The following is a 20658-nucleotide window of genomic DNA, read 5'->3' as shown; positions in this document are numbered from 1 at the left end:
ACTAGAAGGCCACGTGTGGAAGTCAGTACTAGGTCTACCCAAATCGACCTCCATGCTGGCAATTAGAAGGGAACTAGGCCTGGTCTCACTGGCATCTTCAGTTGAACAGAGCAAGATGAGACTGTACAGAAAAATCACAATGGGGGTCATTCCGAGGTTGGAGGTAAGGGATTACCGGCGCCTGTAAGGGCACCGATGGCGGTAATCCCTTACCTCCGTATTCCGAGTTCCCTTTGCGGGTCCCTCTTTACCTCCTGCTTTTAGCAGGAGTAAATTACGGGACCCGCAAAGTGACCTTGGAGTAAATTATGGCACCGTAATTTACGGTGCCGTAATTACCTCCTTCCCCATTCCCATTGAGCCCTAGGGGGCAGAAATGGGGATGGGGAAGGGCTATGGTGAATGGTGAATTGCCGGTCCATCCAACCTTGGAATGGACCGGTAATTACTCCATTCACCATGCCGGTATTCCATGGAGTAAATAGCTCCATGGTTGCCAACCATGGAGCTATTTACTCCATGGTGTAGTCCTAACTCGGAATGAGGGCCAATGGCTGGCTCGTTACCAATATACGCTGTGATCACAGAAGAACTCAAAAACCGTACCTGTAAGGCACTCAACAACTGGGCGACAACAATCCAAGAAACTCTAAGTGAAATATCATGCTCAGAAGAAGATCTAAAAACAAATCAGATCGAGTAAAAACAAAAATCGAACTCATGAATTGGATTCGGACTTTGGATACCGCGAGGGCTAATAAGCTACTCACCCACCTGCCTCCGACTTTCAATAAAGTGAAAGTGCCACTGAATTACCTGCACAAAATTCCCAAATAATAAGATGCGAGGAACATTAATGAAAGCTAGATTAAACCTCCTGATGACCCACCAAATCTTAGCAATTCGAACACCGAAGATGGACAACAGTGTCGTTTATGTAAAGACAAAGAGGAAGTAGAAACGCTGAAACACCTACTCCTAAAATGGCCGAAAACAAGGATAAACAGAGATAAATACCTACAATCCTGTCTGCAAGGGGCGATTACGCTAGACGAAGAGGCGGTGTGGAATAGGTTAATCTCAGGAGAGACAACGAGATGGACCATCGCAGCGGTGAAATTCATATATCTAGCTTTCGAAATGATTCCCAACGCACCGACTTACATATCAACATCAGAGGAGGTGGGGACATCGACATCTCTAACCCCTCCTTCTATCTCTGCAAACAGTTAAGAGGCATCATAATCCTGAGACAGATGGTTCAGGTGACTTTAACTCGAGACTTTTATCTCCGCAAACACAGTATGAGAGCGCATAGGCGCATCTGAAGAAGAAAGGTTCTGGTAAAAATCGTTAAAAGCTTTTCGATTAAAATCAAGCAAAAAAAAAAAAAAATGACCCACATTGTTTTGCATTATTTGTTTCTTTTCTTTTGTCTCCTTTGTTATAACAACACTATCCAATTTGCTGTTTTTTTACTTTTTATTGTTTTAGTCAAGTACATTGATGCAATTGGAATTAGTCAATAAAGTCACGTCAATCATGATATTTATTCACCATTCTTTCAGGGTAATGATTAATGTTTGATTTTACCCTACTTCTTTTTTCTTCTACTAATCTCAGTTACATTCCTTTACAACTATGGATATACATTATATATTTATCCGTTTCTGAACCACATAGATATCCAAAGTGCGGGTGGGTGGAACCCATGGGATACATGTACTTCAAGAACTTTTCCAAAGTTTAGGACAGTTTGAACTAAGTACCTGTCCCAACATTTTGCATACATCATGTGAACTTCCCAGTGGTACACTCAATTGTATGATTTGTTATTTATAACGTGCGGACCAGGGGATCAAACCTGTGTTGCTCCGTGCCATCTTGTTTCCAAGGCGAGCATGTTGCCCCTGAGCTATCCTCCCGAGACAATTGCTGATGTTCATATGTCTTGCCCATGTACCACTGTTGATTAGGGCTAAACCCACTCTTTTGATTACAAATTTAAATATTTGCCAAATCTTTTGAATAGTTCTCTTAATTTTCTGACTCTGCCTGGAATAGGTATCGTGTGTCCCAAATGTGCAGAATTTGTTAAACTTTTTATCCCTCAGCAGGTTGTGTTGAGTTATTAGTGCACCTTTGCCCAAAGCTTTGTCTAAAAGATTTACTGCATACCATCTCCTTTGAAATTTCTACTTCAATCTCGATGTTTGCCCTGTAATACAGTTTCTTCAGAATGTATTCTTTCTATGGATGAGGGACTAGGTAGTGGCCTATTAATATCATTAGGTAGTTTCTGCCTCATTACGAGTTTGATGGTAATTCGACAGTAAATCTGATGAATTACCTCCCAAATCATTTACTGTCACTGCCGCTCGGTCCCATGAGATTACCACGTTATTACGAGTGGTGTCAGGGCAGTGCAATTTTCCATTTCTGGACTCCAGGGGATTTTGGCAGATTTACCAGGAGCAGCAATTCTGCCGTGATAAATCTGCTGGTTTTTGCCACAAAAGTGGAGGATTTACATCCAGATTTTTGCAGGAGGTGAATCCTCCACTATTCCTCCAAACTCGGAAACTGGCAGCGCGTTATTCACAGTGGTAAATCTATTGCCACCAATTTTACCACACAACCAAACTCATAAAGAAACTTATAATGAGGCTTAGTGATTTCTGATTGATGGGTCATGACCACAATTCATTAAGACGTTTATCAATGGTTGAAACTTTCAAAATGTGTTTAAAGTTTCTTTTTCTAAAGTTCAATATGTCCTGATTGGTGAGCAGGGGAAAATATTAAATGCAAAATACTCACATCTATGTACTAGAATACAAACCTCCTCACATAATAGGAAGAGTGGGCAATGTATTGCATATTAGTTTAATGAATAAAAGCTGAATATTTAGAAAATGACGTGCTGTCTTTAAATCTTTAGCTATTTAGCAGATTGAGCCTGTTGATGTGTGTGCTTCATGGCCCTGAGTGCGGTGTGTCTGTTTAGCTCGGCCTGTGCTTTCGGAAGGTGAGCCACTTTACAGAGACTATGTGGCGTCCTCTGTCTGTGAACCCTGGAAAGGGTATTCCGGAAGCGCGGCAAAAAGCACGTCAGTCATCCAAGTCAGTCTCCCCTTCTGACCTTCCAAATCGGTTTCTCACAATGTAGCAGAGCATGTTTGCTTAGTTATCAAAAGCCTGCCCCAGCTTCCTGCCAGGCAAATAGAAAGGCTTAGGGATCTGTCATGAACATCCAGAGTCGTTCAGCTCTGTCTCCAACGAGAACATTTAGAAAAAACACCACTAACCAAATGTTGAAATCTTTGACCTCACGTTAAGAAGCGATTTAAAGGGATTTGGTTGCCATCATTTCTCGGGGCTAGCGCTATACTGTCATATTTCAATCACCCTGATTCCGGAACCCCGACTGCGTCATGTACTGAAAAGGCTAGTCAGGAATTTGTTCCCATCTACTGATGCATATTTCTGGCAGGTGGACTTCACCCAGTACTGTTTATTCCGTGCATGTTCGGCACTAGAGTAAATTTACAATTTAAAAGAGAAAACTACAACTACCAGAAACGCATAGATCTGGCGTTTCCCAATTACATACACGACAAAGCCACTTAGTCCTGTTTTTTTTTTTCTTCTTGGAGCTCTGGGACTTGTGGTGCATATGAAATGGGAGACAAAATTACATGTCCCAGAATTGCAAGAACAAATGAAGGCCAGCTTGTCTTTCTCGCGTGCATCTGAAAGCTCTGGAAAGGCAAAGGAGGAAAACAAGAGAACTTGAGCTTTTCCCCCCTGACAGGTGTCACATAACATCTCTGCTGCTGTTGCACCTGACCTCAGCCAAGCATTCTTTCAAAACTTCTGCGGGTACGACAAGAAAACACTTCCCGCGCTTTTCTGGGGTAGCTATTAGAATAGAATGCTATATTACCCCCTTCTAGAGAATTTAGCGGGAAACAAATGACATAACTGTAGCGTTTTCAAATATTGTTCATTTCTGTCAGCATTTCACGTTTCACCCACCACGTGCCCAGAGCCCGGCCCAGAGGAACCGGATAGACCAGGGGGGATTTTGGAAGCGCACAGTACATCAATGCAGTAAGTGTCTGCAGTGATAGAAGTGTACCAAAAAAGTAGTGGACCTGTGACTCTGGCGGGGGACAGAGTAGGAAGAAAGGGAGCAACGTGCAACACACGTTTCAACGGTTGCAATCATGGCGGTTGAAAGCCAATTGAGATTAAACGGATTTCAGTTTAGCTGTGATACCCGGTAGTAAAGTGGAGACGTGTGCTTCAACTTCACAAAGAAAAGTTCCGGAATCGTGAAAATGGTTGCAAAAAGTAGTGGAACTGTTAACAGTAAAAAAAATAAAAGTAGTGGCACACCGCTCGCGACCGTTCCTGCTCACTTCGACCACTGCTGTCTGTCATGATACGTGTGACACCTTAACATGGCTGTAGCTTTTTAGCATAGAGACCCTGCATTCTGGGTCTTGTAGTTTTTAATCAGTGCTTTAAATGAGCAGGAGGTTGCTTGTCCTGAGAACCTGCACTTGAACGATATAGTAATGCCCTTCTCAGCAGGAAGGCAATACTTTTAATGGAAGCCAATACTTTTATCGACACTTCTCAACAGTAAGAAGGTACTCCGGGATACAGCCAGTGTCTGCGCTTCCGTGTTTCATTATATCCTAGACATCCTCATTCACGGCGGCGTTTTATTCACTCGCCGATTTCACAAGCTCGTGGAACACTATCCCGTTTCTACTTCCGGCCTTTTAGTATAACCAACACCCTAAATGAACGTGGGAGTTTCTTGGTTCAAGGCAATTAATCAAACTGCACTTAGGCACCTTGTATGAATAAGGTGTAAATGGCACGGGCGTGAAAAGGTGTTTCCAGCTGCCGTGGCCCCCCCTATCTTGTAATCCTCGCCCCCGAGAGGAATGGGATAGCGTTTGGAAGTTCACTTCAAGATGTAGATAAAGCACAGCTAGCCAGCCTCGGTGAACACAAATTCGTGTACGATTGTGAAATAACGGCAGATGGGTTTTCTTTTCAATGTTTTGCTCCAAAATATACCTGTACAGATGAAGGTATGTTTAACAAACAAAAGACCGGAATAGGGTCAGCTGTGAATGAGCGATTTTGAGTGACTCTGGCATCCTTGAGCAAAGCAAATAGAGCGGGGAATATTGCGCACACCTGGCCAGCCCTCATGGCATTAGCAGCCTCCAAGCCAATGCCGGCGCCGGGCCTTTCCGCTCCTGACAGGAGCATCTCCTGACACACTGATTAATGCTGATGAACCGGCAAACATGTTAAGTCAACACAGTCGAAAGATTCCGTTCGCGACACTCCTTTTATTTTATTGACTGGGGCTAAGGAAGTGTTGGGTCCAAACATCTGGTAGGTGGGATTTCAGCCAAAGCTTTTAAGTCTGCCGCTGAGCCGAAACAAAAGCGATCTAATCGTGGAATTGTGCGCAGCCCCTTTCACCGCACAGGCACCGGGGCAGGACTGAAGAAAGACGGCTTCTTTCAGCGCCCTCACTTCAGGTGTGGATGAGCGCGAAGCGGGCAGCTGCTCCTGTCCCCTGGCCAGCAGCACCGCCTGGAAACCAGAAGGGGGAAGGGGGTTACACGAGCTGCATCTCTGGTCATAGCGGGGCTAGCCTCTGCTGAGGCCCTCCACCAACACAACACAGCTTACCAAATATTACCATCATGATACATTGCAAAGACAAGTTTATAGTGGAAAAAACAGATCAGATTTATTGGAGTCAACATAATGGGCGGTCCCAGCCTTGCTCAGCGTACTTGCCCTAAAACATTTACCGGGTGGCCCCCTGCCATTCCCAGGATTCCATAACCGGTTCATCAGCGCTTTGGTTTAAAGTCCTTCTGGGGGATCCTGTCCTGTCCAGTTTTATTTATTAGCAGAAAACTGCTTCTGGTTGTTTTTACTGCCAGGCCGTAGGTCTCCCACGCCCATGCATGGAGCGAATAACCTCAGGTCCACTACCTTCAGTTGTCGAGGAGTCCCAACCGTCCGTAAGGGTGTCAGTGCCCGTCTAACCCCAACCTGGCTCGTGCGGCCAGCAGGTAATGATCGTGGCAGCTTCTCCAGCGTGGGTCCTCCCCGGCTAGGGCCGTCCTGTAACTCAGCCACCCCCCCAATACATTCCCATACCCTATATGGAGCGCTGCCCAAGGCCACTCCTTAGTTGACGAGGACTCAGTCCAGCTGCCCCTTTGGGTAGAGTGCTCATCCAACAACCATGGCCCCTATCCCCCTAAGGTATATTCTGAAAATAATGCAGCTACTCTGGTACCTGGCCTTAACTCAATGCCTTTGGGCTGCTGTGCGCTTTATAAATAAATAAAATAAATAACTCCTGGCACGAGCAAATTCTCCCAGAGGTCCCAGAGCATTTGGTCCACATCACCAGCTGCCACCCTTACATCTTGAACTGCTCCCTTGTCTTACGAGCTTACCAATAGGCCTTCCGGAACTTCTCTTTGCAACATGCATGTCTTACCTGGAAAATGCAATTACACCCCTCTTCACAATTTGCATAGTTTGCCTGGACATCACCTGCCAAGCCATTACAGAAGAAGACAGACCATATGCAAATCAGGCTTGGTCCCACCACAAAAGTGGCAGTCCAGCCCAAACTGCTAGGTAATTTCCCTTCTGCACAAGACCACAAGCATCCCCAGACATATTTCAGCCTTGTTGGGCCTCATCAGTAAGGAGTAGCTTGGGTCTCTAGGCCCAGCGGGTAGGGGATCCACGTCTGGGCATAGCCGTCTCACTCGGGGTGACTGTAGCCAAGCACAAGAGGTGATGGCTGGAAAGTTTAGAATAAATCTTAACCCATGGCACTGCTCTGGGCAACCCTCCATACCATCGTTCTTTGCCTGTAAATCCATGATAGAAGGGGAAAGATCATATGCAAATCAGGCTTGGTCCCACCATCATCAGTCCGTGCCAAAGGCAACCTGTTCACAGTGAGAGGAGATGCAACTGGAGGGGGCATTGGTCTTGCCATCAGGATTTCAAATGGAGAGAGTCCTGCAAAGCGGCTGGGCATAACTCCCTGTACATGAGGGCAAGGGTCAACACCCTTAGCCAACTTATTCTAGTCTGTGTGAACACATTTTGCCAGCATGTAGCTCCCCATTCTACTTTTCTGTTTTCCCACAAAGCTTTGAGGTCTATTTTGTTTCGAGAGTAGCCTGCAGTTTTGTGTAGCAATGTTGTCCGTTCTCCTACGGATCCTGCACTGGTAAATTGGGGAGTATGGACTAGCTACACAGAAATCGACACAGCGCGCAGACAAGAGCGAAGGGCATTATCAACAGGGTCAGGGTCAAGCAGAGTGCCGTAGTAGGTCAGAGGAGGCTGTGCACTACAATGATAAAGGCACCTTAGATGGGATGCCCTCTATTGCTACAGTTATGACAGTTCTGGCAGACACGGGGGCATCCAGGAACTCCCCCAGCCTCAGTGTGCTGAAGGCAGTTCCTGTTTCCACCAGCATCCTGGCATGCTTGTTACTTACCTGTGGTGTCCTGTAGGGGCCACTGGATGGGAAGTGGATTATTAGGTGGAGGAGTTAGGGTTCCGGGAGTACTTCACTTGGGTCCAGTTCCCGTCAAGCTTGAGGGGAACTGCAAGGGGCACTGGCCTGGCTGCTGGGGCCAGGGCTGTAAGGCAGTGCCAGAAGAGGCACCCTGGCTGTTCTTACAACTGGCTGGGTGATGGGAGGCATTGGTCTGGGTTCCTGCGGAGGTTATGACGCGTGGGGTGCTAGGTCAGAACCAGCATTCTGGTCTAGACTGATCAGGGAACTTGAAGGGACCAGGTGGGTATGGTACAAATAGCTTCTATTGGCCCGAGCCGACAGGGCTGCAGCCTTGTTCTGCTCAGGCTGAGTCCACTGAGGACAATTGTACTTCCAGTGGCCACATTCCTTACAATAGGTGCACTGGTCCTGATACACAAGGTGACCTAACTGGGATGTGCACCAGACGGGAGAGGATACTGGTTTGGGACATGCTGAGGCATGTTCTGAGGGTTCTAATCGCCCCACTACTGGGGATTCAGAGGGGGCATCACAGAGTGGTGAATGACTCCTCCTGGTCCTCCCCTGCTAAATTCTTGTTGGCCTCTAGAAGCCCTATACTGGCCCCCATATGGTGTGTGTTCCAATTTGGATGGCAGTCTCATCCAAGTCAGACAGTACAGGGGCTGACGCAGCGGGGCAGATGCCCAAGGGGCAGGGACTTGGAAGGGAGCTAAATTGCTGGGTGGGAGAGCAAGCGCCTAAACATCTAGGACATCCTCTGGGGCAGAAGGGGTTACCGGGGTAATGCTGGGAACAGATGGGGTTCGCACCCATAACTGGGGACATTTCTCATTTTCCCTAGATTATGCTCTTCTAGCTTTTTCTCAAGGGTCTCCTGTTTCAGCCTCTTCTTCCTAGCCATAGACACACTTTGCTGGGACCACAACGGGTAGGCCTCCCAGTGCCTAACTTGTGAGCTCCCTTTCTCCCTTTCAAGAACCTCACGCACTTCAGCTGGGGGCCAGGCATGCAGGCTCTGGAACTTGGTTTTTCTATGCCATACCTGCATCCATCCGACAATATCCAGTCCATGCACTGTGGCCATGAGGGCCACAGTTAAATCAGGGGACATTTTCACCCCCTGGCTTACAGAATTTCTCATTCTGACAGGAAAATTAAAAAGATGTCGTACACAAGCCAAAAGATCTTTACATGTTTCTCAGGACAATAACTAAATCACTACATGGCGTAGATCAGCACCACTGAGTCCCTATTATCCAAGTCTGTCAACCGGGTTACTCTAGCACACTCACAGATGCACACTCACATGCGCTTAACTAGGGAATGGGTCGGTGATAAACTGTTGCAGGACCTGGGGCACAGTAATTCCAAACTACTAGTCCACTTCCAAATAAATTGTCAGATACAATTCCAAGGCGTCCCTGGAAAACTACGCAGATTCAGGCAGGCAGGTCAGGCACTCTGCACAAAAGAGTTCCAGGCAAAGACTTTCTCTAGAAGCCCACTTTCTCGGTCCTAAATAAATACAGGACTTTTACGACCAGGGTATGGACACAATCAAACTGGTTAAGTGGGTGAGGTTTGGCCCTCTACTGGCCTTGTTAATTCCTAGTGAGTGTCTACGAGGCGAGTTGGTACAGACTCGTTGGCCTTCGTACTAGCAAACTGAATTAAGCAACATGTAGCGTGCTCTAAAACGAGGCTTCAGGCGGACCAGTCCCTAAAGAGAACAGTGAGCCAAAGCTCCCCTTGTTCACCGATTATTGAAGAAAAACATTGGATTCTATGCAGTGGCTTAATTATCAGCCCATTACTCAACTACCCTTTCTGTTTTAATAGCTAGAGAGGGTTGTGGTTTCCAAGTTCAAAACATCAAACATGTTAGATAGGTGCTAGCCTTTTAGCCTGTGCCTAGTACTCAACTGGTTACTATATCAGTCCTAGACCATCTAAGAAGCAAAGACAACAACAATGTAACTGTGGCCTTAATAAATATTGTGGACTTGTTGGCGGCATTTGACACAATTGACCATCAAACATTGTTGGAGAGGCTGCATAATGTAGGAATTCATGGTACAGTGCTTGATTGGATTAAATCCTTTTTGCACGATCGCACCCAGCAGATAGATCTGGTGCCTCTGTTGTCTTCATCTTCTGCATTGGAATGTGGTGTCTCCCGGGGCTCGGCTTTCTCCCATCTTATCTTCAACTTGTATCTGACACCGTTAATGGAAGTCCTTCAGAATTATTTTTTTTCTTAATCTTTTCACAGTTCGTCTATTTCTTTTATTGTATTGACTATTGCTGAGTTTGATTATCAGCATTGTTTATATGCTTTGTTGATGTACTTGAATATGTTTAGACCACAAATTGTTAATAAAAAAAAATCAAGTCACAGCTTTAACAAAATCATGTTATTATACCATCAAGAAAACAACAAAAAAATCTCCCATAATTGTCCTTCCTGCACCAGGTGCTTGCATGCAATTCCCTAATTTCATCACGCTTGGATTTCAACAATGCCAGCTATTTAGGTTACCAAATTACATGATTGCTAGGTTACAAAGAGTTCAGAAAATGACAAAAGGTTTTGGATTAAATATAAGCAACAGAAGCACATATCTACAGCTCTTCATTCTCTACATTGGCTTTCAGTGAAGAAGCAAATAATTTTAAAAAGCATCCGCATTTTCAATAGAAATCCTCAACATCCTATGGCAAGTCCTCTTTCCATGAAGCTCCTCACATTAGCTTCTGTGCGTTCTTTAAGGTTAAGGCAGGATACAAGACTGACTGTGCCTGTATATGGGAGGGAAAGACTCGGTGGATGCGAAAGACTGGGTGGATGTTCTGTCCTAATAAGATCCTGGAACATCTTACCCTCTGATCATCAGAGAGAACATAATCTCTTGCGTTTTGGAAGAAAATAAAAATGTGTCTTTTTAATCGACCATATGTCTTCCCCCTGGCTGCTGCATTTTTTTATGGTCTTGGGACTTTGTCCACCCGTCTTTCATAGCGCTGAGATACCCGCTGGGGATTGTTGTGCTTTATAAAACTCCTGTATAACATATATAAATAAATGCGATGCAGGTGGATTTGGGAAGTAGAAGAGTTTCATATATTGGGGAAAAGATGAGGGGGCGCGGGGTTCCCAAGCAGAAGACTCTCCTTGGCTACCCAACATCCTGTCCAGCCATACGCCCAATACAGTGAATAGTACGCATGTTTAGTGCAATCTGTTTAAAAGGTTTTTTTACGTCGAATTGTCCTCGCCATTTTGAATACGTCGATTTGCTCCCCCAATTTTGACCACTATGGTCTCATATTGTTACAAGACACTTGGTTAGCCTCTAGCCTTTATATGAATGCCTGTTGCTTATGATGGGTTTTCCAGATTAAGCCTAAATGTGAAAGCTTGGGGTGGCCTAATTATTGAAAAAGGCATTAACATAAGATTCAATCAGACAATAATTAAAACAATGTGTGATGGTATTCTGGCTGTTCATTTACATACGTCAAAGACAGGCTCAGAGCTTTTGATCCTGAATATTTATTGGACTCCTAAGGACCTCAACCATGATGTATTATTGGAGAAAACGTGCAATGTTATTTCAAACTGGTCGAGTAATGGTTATGAAAGCTCAATTATTTTGTTGGGGGATTTGAACTTTTTGTGTGCTTTTGATATTGAGCCTGGTAAGAAAAACATGGGACCCATGAATACAATTGTGATAGAAGAGAAGGGGATTGATCTGGTTGGAACATATGGAGACTTGTGCTTTAGTTATGCTTAACACATTGGTCAATGGATGTATGTGTGAGTATGCGTCTTGGGGAGGGGGCATGTATTTTTCATTGAGTTAGTATGTGTTTGTTTCTTCACCACTGTTGGAGCAGAGTTCTTCAGTTAACATGATCTTTACAGACGTAAGTGATCATGCTTATTTACATGTTTTGCTCATCGATGGAGTGTCCTTTACTGTCGAGGTGTAATCATATGGTTTTTGTGATTGCTGATAATCAGGGCAGAGGTGGAAATGTGCAAGGATGTTGAGAGAACACATTTGAACTGTTTGGATAAGGTACAAGCCCTAAGCATCAACAAGATGAATTCAACTATGGTGGAATGTCTTAACAGCGAAAGGATGCTGCCATAGACCGTTGAATACAGCACTCGTAGGATGCTGATGCGGCTCAAGCCAAGAAAATCAAAAAAAGCTAAAACAAGGGCCATTTACAAATGTGGGTAAATTACACTTTGCGTTATAGAGAAGAAAAAAGGCTACTCTTTCAATCATACTGAAATTGGGTTAAGTCACAAATTCCAGCTGGTTTCCCAGGATAGTTAAAGGGCACGCACCTCATTTTCCGCCAATAATGTGCCTAGCTTTGGGGAATTTCTAGATTGTGCAACCAGAGTACGTAGGATAGATGTTCGTGATGTGATTGATGAAGAATTATGGGCCAACTTTTATTACACCGTCTTTGCTTGAGGAAACATTAACTTGCAGTTGCCTTTGATTTGCAGGAATTTGTTAAAGAAATGGGAGGGATCCTTTGATAAAGAGAAGATATTGGAGGTAATTAGAAAATCAAAAAATCGCAGAGCACCAGGCCTAGATATGTTGGCACCTGTTACTATTAAGTTTGACCCTGAAATATGAAAAAGATATTGTGCCTGATTCTTGGCATACCACTTATCCGAATCCTCTGTAGAAAAAGAGAGAAAGGACTTGCCCTGCTGTCTATCTACCAACAGCTATTTTTGTTTCTGAAAGGGATGGAGCTGTGGTTGATAGCCTGAGCAGAGCTCCACATGTCAAATCGGCTTTAGAAGTAGTATAGGAACGTTGTTAAGTGGGCTCATTTTGACCTTGTTGATCGCACAGTCATTCCTAACAAGGTAAAATGATTTATCTAGCATGGATCTCTCAAGTGCATTCGACAAGATCAATTGAGAATTATTATGATACAGACCTTGACGATGGCCTTTTTATCTTTAGAGCTCTTAAAACCTATGATGTTCCTCTAGTCTGACACTCTAATTCACGAAAGAATGTCAAGGGAAGGAGATCTGTCCAGACTGATTATATCATATGTGGCACTGAGACAAGGGTGCATTTGTGTCACATTCCCTCTTCAGTCGCTATCGCTCGGATATGAATGAACTGTGGGAGAAAATAAATAGTTTCCAGTCTAACGTGGCTCATTGTTTTTGCACTGGTTAGCGTTTGTGGATTACCTCATCCTCTTGGATTTGACTGCTTTAGGTCTACAAAGGAAGCTTGAGGAATTTACCAACTATGCTATCAATCTAGAGGGCGATGTTCAAAAGTCAGAAATCTTAATTTACTCTAAATTAGGAAGTCCCAAGGACAATCTCAGGGAAAGGATTCTAGTCAATGCACAATCTCTAATATTTGGCATTTACACTTTCTAATTGTATGTGTTAAAAAAAAGGTAGACATTGCACTTAAGAACAATCCTAAAATGTTGTCAGTACAATTGAAGAGAGTTCAGACGAAGTTGTCTAGATTATTTATTATTCCGACCTCAAAGTATTATTCAATAAAGATAGTTCTTATTATTCTGTATGGCCTGGATTGTAATTGTTTGATTTTGGATATTTTTGGGACGTTTTAGAATGGTTTATTTGGAAATACACACTCTGTTTACCACCAAGTCTACCCAAATGTGTGATTATACCTGAACTGGGGCTCACATCTTTAGGAACAATTGCAACCTGGAAAAGGTAAAAAATGTGTATGCTAAAATATTGGATCCTCTGTTATACTCTCTTTTCATAACTGGACACCACCACCTCTACTCTCTCTTAAGACTCTGCCTCTCCCCATGCTTCTAATGGTTCACTTCATCTACTATCATGGACTTATCTTCCCCATTCCTCTTTCATCATCTCTTATCTTTCCTGTCTTTAATATAGGATAATGGATCCATTTCCCTTTATGCCTCTCGGTGTCTTCTATGTTTGAATGGATAGCTCCCAAGTTAATCCCTTGAATCAGATAGGTGGCCATCCAGTACACTGCAAATTTGAATGCCGTGCCAGTCTGGCTCAGACAGTTATCATTTTTTAGGTCGATATTCCTGGGGTCGATAAATAGAGCAAAATGAAATTACGTAATAACATCTATTATTACAACACATGGTAGCAGGGGTTAACCACCATGAATCACTGCATGGAAATACAAATATGATTGTGTGCATGCCTGTATGCCTCCAAATGTGTTCATGCCATTAATGTCTGCTTTTCAGTCTTCAATGTATGTTTCCCTTGTTATGCAATACGGACTAATGCAGTAAAGATGTGGTGCTTGTGATGTTTGACCCTCATTCAGCTTAAAAGGCCACAAATAATCTCCATAACTAATATGCACACTTTATCCGCAATGTCAAATACCATTTCACTGTGTCATGCCACTATTCATGCATTCATAACTAGCAATCTGCATAGTTAACACGCACACACCACCCTGCTACCCAGCTTATTGCCTTTTTCTGCAGTAATGTGCCTCTGCGTTACTGCTTTATTATGAAATTGTTCATGCAATCTTGTTGATGATTTTGCACTTCTTGAAATCACTATTCGTCTGCTATGTATAGGCATATGAAGTGCAATTTATTATGCAAAGTAGGATCATGCGTACCCAACTTGTCTTCAAGCCTGGCAAAGATCAACCAACCAGCATCTTAAGAATCCAGTACATCTTCAAGAAAAGAGAAAGATGAATTTTTGAAAACTGCGCAGGAACAAAATGCAAACAAGAGAGAGCTTCTCTTTATGTCCTCTAGCAAACAGTTAGTTGCTGCATTTACTAGGCTTCCGAATATTTATCTGTCAGAGTGCACTCTACCTATCCAATACAATCATTGGGTGTCCTTTTTGACTCCATTTTCTCTATGATTCTGCAGGCAATTAGTTCAACTTGGCACTGTATTTATCATGTTAACCCTCTACTTTCAGAGGCTCATTCGCTGCTGCAATCATTAGTGCGGTTCTTGTAACCTCTAGCAAACACAGTTCTATAAACTGTACATGTAGGGTCCCTTAAGTATGCAGCAAAATTCCTTCGGTTTATCCAGAATACTGCAGTCTCTATTATAACAAACACTCCACGATACTATCATATCACTCCAGCTCTGAAGAATTTGCATTGGATCCCATTGAAGGCTAGAATCAACTTCTTACAATAGCCCTCAAAGCCTTTTGTTTGAAACTGCTCTCTTTATACAGAGAACTGCGTGACGAAACCTATATCTACTTGGATTACTTTGATCAGGCACAATTATATTCCCCCATATTTCCCCTTTGAAAGGGAATTTTGACCTGGGCCAGGGATGTGCCCGTCATGCTAGTAAATGCTGAACTGCCTTGCACATGATGTTTGAGGCATAGAAGACCTCCTGGCCTTATGAAGAAGATTAACATGTCCCTTTCTAACCTCAGTACCTAAACAAAAACAGAAAGGTATGGTAGAACAGTGATTAGTTGACCATGGGTACCTAATCAGCATAAACAAATAAATACATAAATACATTTAAACAATCCATAAATCCCAGAGCAGTGCAAGCCTACACTCCCAGACAACACCAATGGTCCATTGGAACATAATCAGCCACCTCCCATCCATGTACAAGCAGTCAAAGATATTGATCATCTCAATTGCGTACATTTCAGTTCCTCCAATGTTTGAGGTTCTTGCTAAAATATGTTGAAATGTGTTTTTTAATGATTAAATTGTACTTGCTAGATATTCGATTCCCCAAACGTCTGTTATTGGTTCTGAGCACAGGGCTGTACTCTGATGGGGGATTGGAAGACATCATGTAATGTTGGCCTTTGTAGTGGTATCTTTTTCACACAGCTCTCAGCAGGGACGTCATTTCACCAAAATGCCTGGGATAACGGAAGTGACATCACATGACCCTTGACCACCCCTTGATGACATCACAGGAAGTGATGCCAAACAACCTTTAGATTTTCTTAGATGCATCTGGCACCCGTGTTTCCAGGTGCTCTCATTTCAGCCAGATATAAGAACCAAGGTACAGAGGGAGGCATGATTTGTCCACGATTACACATTTGGGGAATGCCATTTTCCAGATTCGACATGGGGTCTGTCTATATGTAAAACTTTAATTTTAGTTAAAAAAAACATTTGCCTTTTCACAAAGTTACAAAATGTAAGATAAGAATTCATTTAAAATTACATATATCAAGACATAAAGAGAAGAAGAAAAGCACATTTCGGAACCACTCAGTTCTCGTAAAAATGTTATAACTGCCCCGGTCAATAGACTTTCTTGACCAGAGCATAGCCGGTCCCAAAAGTGTTGAGTGCCCAACCACCATTCCGTGCCCACAAACCTTGCAAACGTTATAATCCTTTGAGCGTATGTACCAGTGCATTCAATCAGGAAATGTCTCAAGTCTCTATACTTGCATTCTTACAACGTTGGCATCTACTCTCGTTATACAAATCCTTATGCCTTGAGAAGAGAATTACGTCATTGGTATTATGTTAAGACGAAATCTTAAGAAGTCATTCCGTCCTCTGGCATTCGGGAAGCGCCTTGGGTAATCGGGTAGATATCCCTGTGGTTTATAAATAGTCGAGTGAGAATGTAACAAGTCTTTTGACCTAATTTCTGCGATTGTATGAATCCAATCCTTTCTTTTTAATCGTTTTTTACATACATCGGATTGTCACAGAGATCACTCACTGCGCATTCACAAGAACTCAGAATATCCAGCGCATAGACAGACCTGACAGAAAAGGATTATCCTTCTTCGTAAGATCTATTTTTAGATCTTCGTACAGGCCCAAAGTAATCTATAACCTGACAGTATTCTTCACTCTATATGGGAACAGAGAGAGGGGAGACCCAGTTCATATCTCAAAGATGAAAGGGAGACTGAGGGAGGGAGAGAACATTTTTCCATAGTGAACCATCTAGCCTCTCTGTTTATTTTTACAATTGCAGGGATAATTTCTACACCATAGGTCAAGATGGGAATTATTTTGCTGACATAATATTTTACAAAGGGCATTGTATAGAACTTAAGTAATTGGAACTCAATTTCTTCATTTGACTCCCTAAATTAATCAACTACTCATCCAGAATACCTTCTATACATCCCTTGGTGGGATATGAGCGAAGATTGAATCCCAAGTACAGAACCTCTTTACCTGTCGCTATTACTTGGCCTGACATTTTCCAGGTAAAAGTGGGTTCCCTTGTCAGAGGTTGTTTGAAAGCAGTTATTTTAGATTTGGTGTGGTGTATTCTTAAATTGTTAACCCTTGCAAACTCTCCCATGGCAGCTAGTAGCCTCTGCAATCCGATGTGTGTAAAGTCCAGCAGCACAATGTCGTCTGCGTATGCTATCCAGTTTAACCTCTCTTTTCCACACTATAGGACTTGAGAGGCCCTTCCTCCGGAGGCTATTAGTCAAATCTGCCAGCTAGAACATGCATAATGCAGTATTTCTAACAGGTTAACCGAAATCTGTAACGCAGGCTACAGCTAGTGTATGAAACATCCATAGATCAATGGACACAGAGGCACGTGTTATATGTGGCGCTGCTGTGTTAAAGAAGCTAAAAAAGCACTGACCTGGGGAAGCACACGCTGCTGTTTAACCAGTAGAAAAATGCTGCATTAGCAAGGCCTGAAAATGAAATCATTGACTAGGATTTAGTATCAACTAAGTTCCCTGGTTATAAATGTATATATGATTCAGCTACCACTATGATAGAATAAACCTATTAGACTGGTCTGCGTGCAACGAGGGGAGTACACCTGATAATGTTATCTTTGCTGGAGAATAATGCCTGGGAATGTTCTTTCAATATACCTAAGATCTCCCCCCCCCCCCACCATAGTTCTTATTATCTAAGCGTAATACTGGGTGCCAGAGAACTTTAAAAAAACACCATTTAATATAATATCATTGCTGCACACATACATTCATAGCACCACAAGTTATTTAAAATTGAAAACACCCACAAGATGCTTATCACCCAGGGACTCACTGGCAGACCTCAAGGCGTCCACTGCACACTACTCCTTTGTCAGAGCCAGTGGTGCCCGATGGCGTAGCACAACATTTGGCAGCTCACCTGCACGCCATGCTGTAGGACCCCAAAGTTCCTTAAAACACAGGGCATGCCACACCCCGGGCCGGTCCAGACCACCACGCGTGCACAATGTCCTTGATGATTATGGTTCTGTAGGGGCATGCACTACTACAAGTTTAAGAGTAAATATGTTTTCCAATCCTAGCTTAAATCTTTAACATAACAAGAAGGAGGCAGTCCCTGGTCCACAAATATACCAGCCAACAGTGGTGGCTGGTGAGTTGTTTTTTTAGAGGGTGTAAATATTTCCAACAAGTATGTGATTGCAACTGAGCATACCGAGGGACCCCGAACTAACGAAAATGGGTTGGGGAGACCTGGGGGGATTCTTCTCTCACCACAGTAGATGTTTTGAATAATGGGTTAAAATGGTGCATTACACAGCACACTTTCTATGAAAATGTGGATAAAAGGCCATCAATGTGGGTAAAAGGCCAACAATCGGGTTTGTAGGGTAAATCATTCAAAAATTACAATAGATGCAAGTCACCAAAAGTGCACAAGGCATTTCCCAATGCATTATCATGCCGGTCCTTGCAATATATGCCAGTATAAATCACATTTGTATGCTAGCTGTGTCAATACATTTCCATGCTGGTTTCACCAACATATGCTAGTATTCCAATAAAGACCATACTTATGTTCATTTAAAGACTTTTTTTGATAGTATCATTACTGGCACTGGGCACAAAACTGGCTCTGCTAATATATGCCAGTACTGGTATATAAGTACATACTCCCTTTTGGTGACATGTCAAAATAGGAAAACCTGTCCAAACTGATTCTAATGTAAGCCAGTCTAGAACCATAAGAGCACTTATCTTGCTTGATTCATCATATATGCTCAGTTAATAAAAAGTCATGCTACAGTGAAGAATATCCAGGCTGCTACACCAAAACATCAGTCTAGCGAGGTAACGCTATTTATCATTCTTGCTTTTTTAAAGATGCTGAGTAATAAATGTCATGCCACAGTAAGCAATGGCTTGTCTGTCTATGAACAAGTGGGGGCCAAGCACATCTTATGTTACAGGAACGGGGGTTGAACATTAAAAATAAAATGGTACACTTCACTTTAACATTGCTAATTATATGGAGAAAAACAAGAAAACAGTGTGTGTGTGTGATGTGAGAGTCGTGGGTTCCTTGGTTGTTCATATATGTTAAGCAGCTTGGTTTTGTTAATCGGGATGTGCTGTGGTATGTAGTTTGTGGTATGAACTGGAATAAAGTGTTACCAATGCATCAGCGTATGGTGAATTGAAAACACCCACAGATGATAATTCATTGCAAAAGTAACAGTTTTTCATGTTACTAAATATATTTGCAATTTTCCATGCAAGATATATGTACCACTCTGATACCTATTTTTCCACAAACCATATTTATCTTTTCCAGAATTACTCAAAGGCAAATGTGGTACAAATCTAAACTGTTTTGTTCACAAACTATATGAATCCAGGACGTTTATTATGTGTGTAGTTGTGACCAGGGATAAGGTGGATGTCGATCAGCTCTGAAAACCTTCAAAGGGAATTCTTTTTTATCCAATAATTCTGATTATCAACATCCTACATTAATGACATATGGATGGTTGTACTCTGTCATCACAGATGCATATTTGGGACATCAATGTAATGCAAATTAAAATGATTACTATTCATAATATTATGAATTAATCATAGGAAAGGTGTATATGGTATCAAATTAAAGGGGAGTCTACACTTCGAAACACGCCCATTCTCATGTTTGTAACTGGTATGGTTTCCAATTTGAGCCAAAATGTATAATGTCATATTTGAATCATGCCCTGCATTAATGCTATGAACAACAGATTGTGCTTCAGCACATTACTCATGTGAACAAGTCCATATAGCGGGTTCAGTGAAAGATTGATTTGAAATGAGATGGTAGCCATGCTTTTTTCTCCTGCATTATCCCACCGGCTGGCAGGCTTTATTGCCAGGCAGGGTTGAAAGGTGTCGCATTTAATGGAAGAATTTGCTTTTGAAGCTTCAGCAATAAAACAGACAGGTTCAGACCAACAGATCCTACTATCTAGCTGTAATGCAAACCTTGGAATTTGAAGGTATTTTTATATGAGTCCCCAGAAAATAACTCTCAAGGCGTGGGGACTGGTTTGCTCTGAGGTGAAGCTCTGGTGATCTTGAAGTCAGCACAATATCGGGCTGAAATGAACACTAGTGATTCAAACCAAACAGAATAAGCGCTGCCTTTCAACCTATTTAAACTCTAACTAAGCAACCCCTTGATAAGAGACACCAAAAGAAGAAAATAAAATGAATTTGATTGAAAGACAGAAAAAAGTTATTCCTTTGTCTCCAGATCTTTCTCAAAATTGCCCTCCAGACAGTGACAATGGCCTCGAACAAAAGGCAATGGCAGCCCCATTGCCATTTTTGATTTCAAATGGTATTTTATTCCTACAGAGTTCTTGACAAATGCACCTCAACTCAAGCTTGGAGAAGATGACCACAGGTTGATGGCCCGAGTCAAGGAATACCAAGCATAATATAAAATACATTCAGAATTGTCCCCATTGTAAATGCTTTCTTTGTACTTTGGAAAGGAACGATTAGAGGTTTTATGTTCATAACCAATTTCAGGGACACTGTCACTTATTGTCTCTCATGGATACAGGGTCTCAGATGACCTTAATCTCAGGACAAGTACTCAACACTTTCAAATAAGGAGGAGGTGAAAATAATTGCATTACCCTTGAAACCCTCCTTGAGGAACAACCCAACATTGATGGTAAAGAGATTCCAGTAGATGTAAACATTGAAGTAGAAAAATAAACTATGGACATATCAACTAACCCATCCAGTGATAGTTGTGGCTCCCCAGGGAACAATTTTCTTA

The sequence above is a fragment of the Ambystoma mexicanum genome, chromosome 6q, assembly GCF_040938575.1.
Source record: "Ambystoma mexicanum isolate Mex_15411 chromosome 6q, UKY_AmexF1_1, whole genome shotgun sequence".
NCBI classification, from domain to species: Eukaryota; Metazoa; Chordata; class Amphibia; order Caudata; family Ambystomatidae; genus Ambystoma; species Ambystoma mexicanum.
This window is presented reverse-complemented; position numbering follows the sequence as displayed.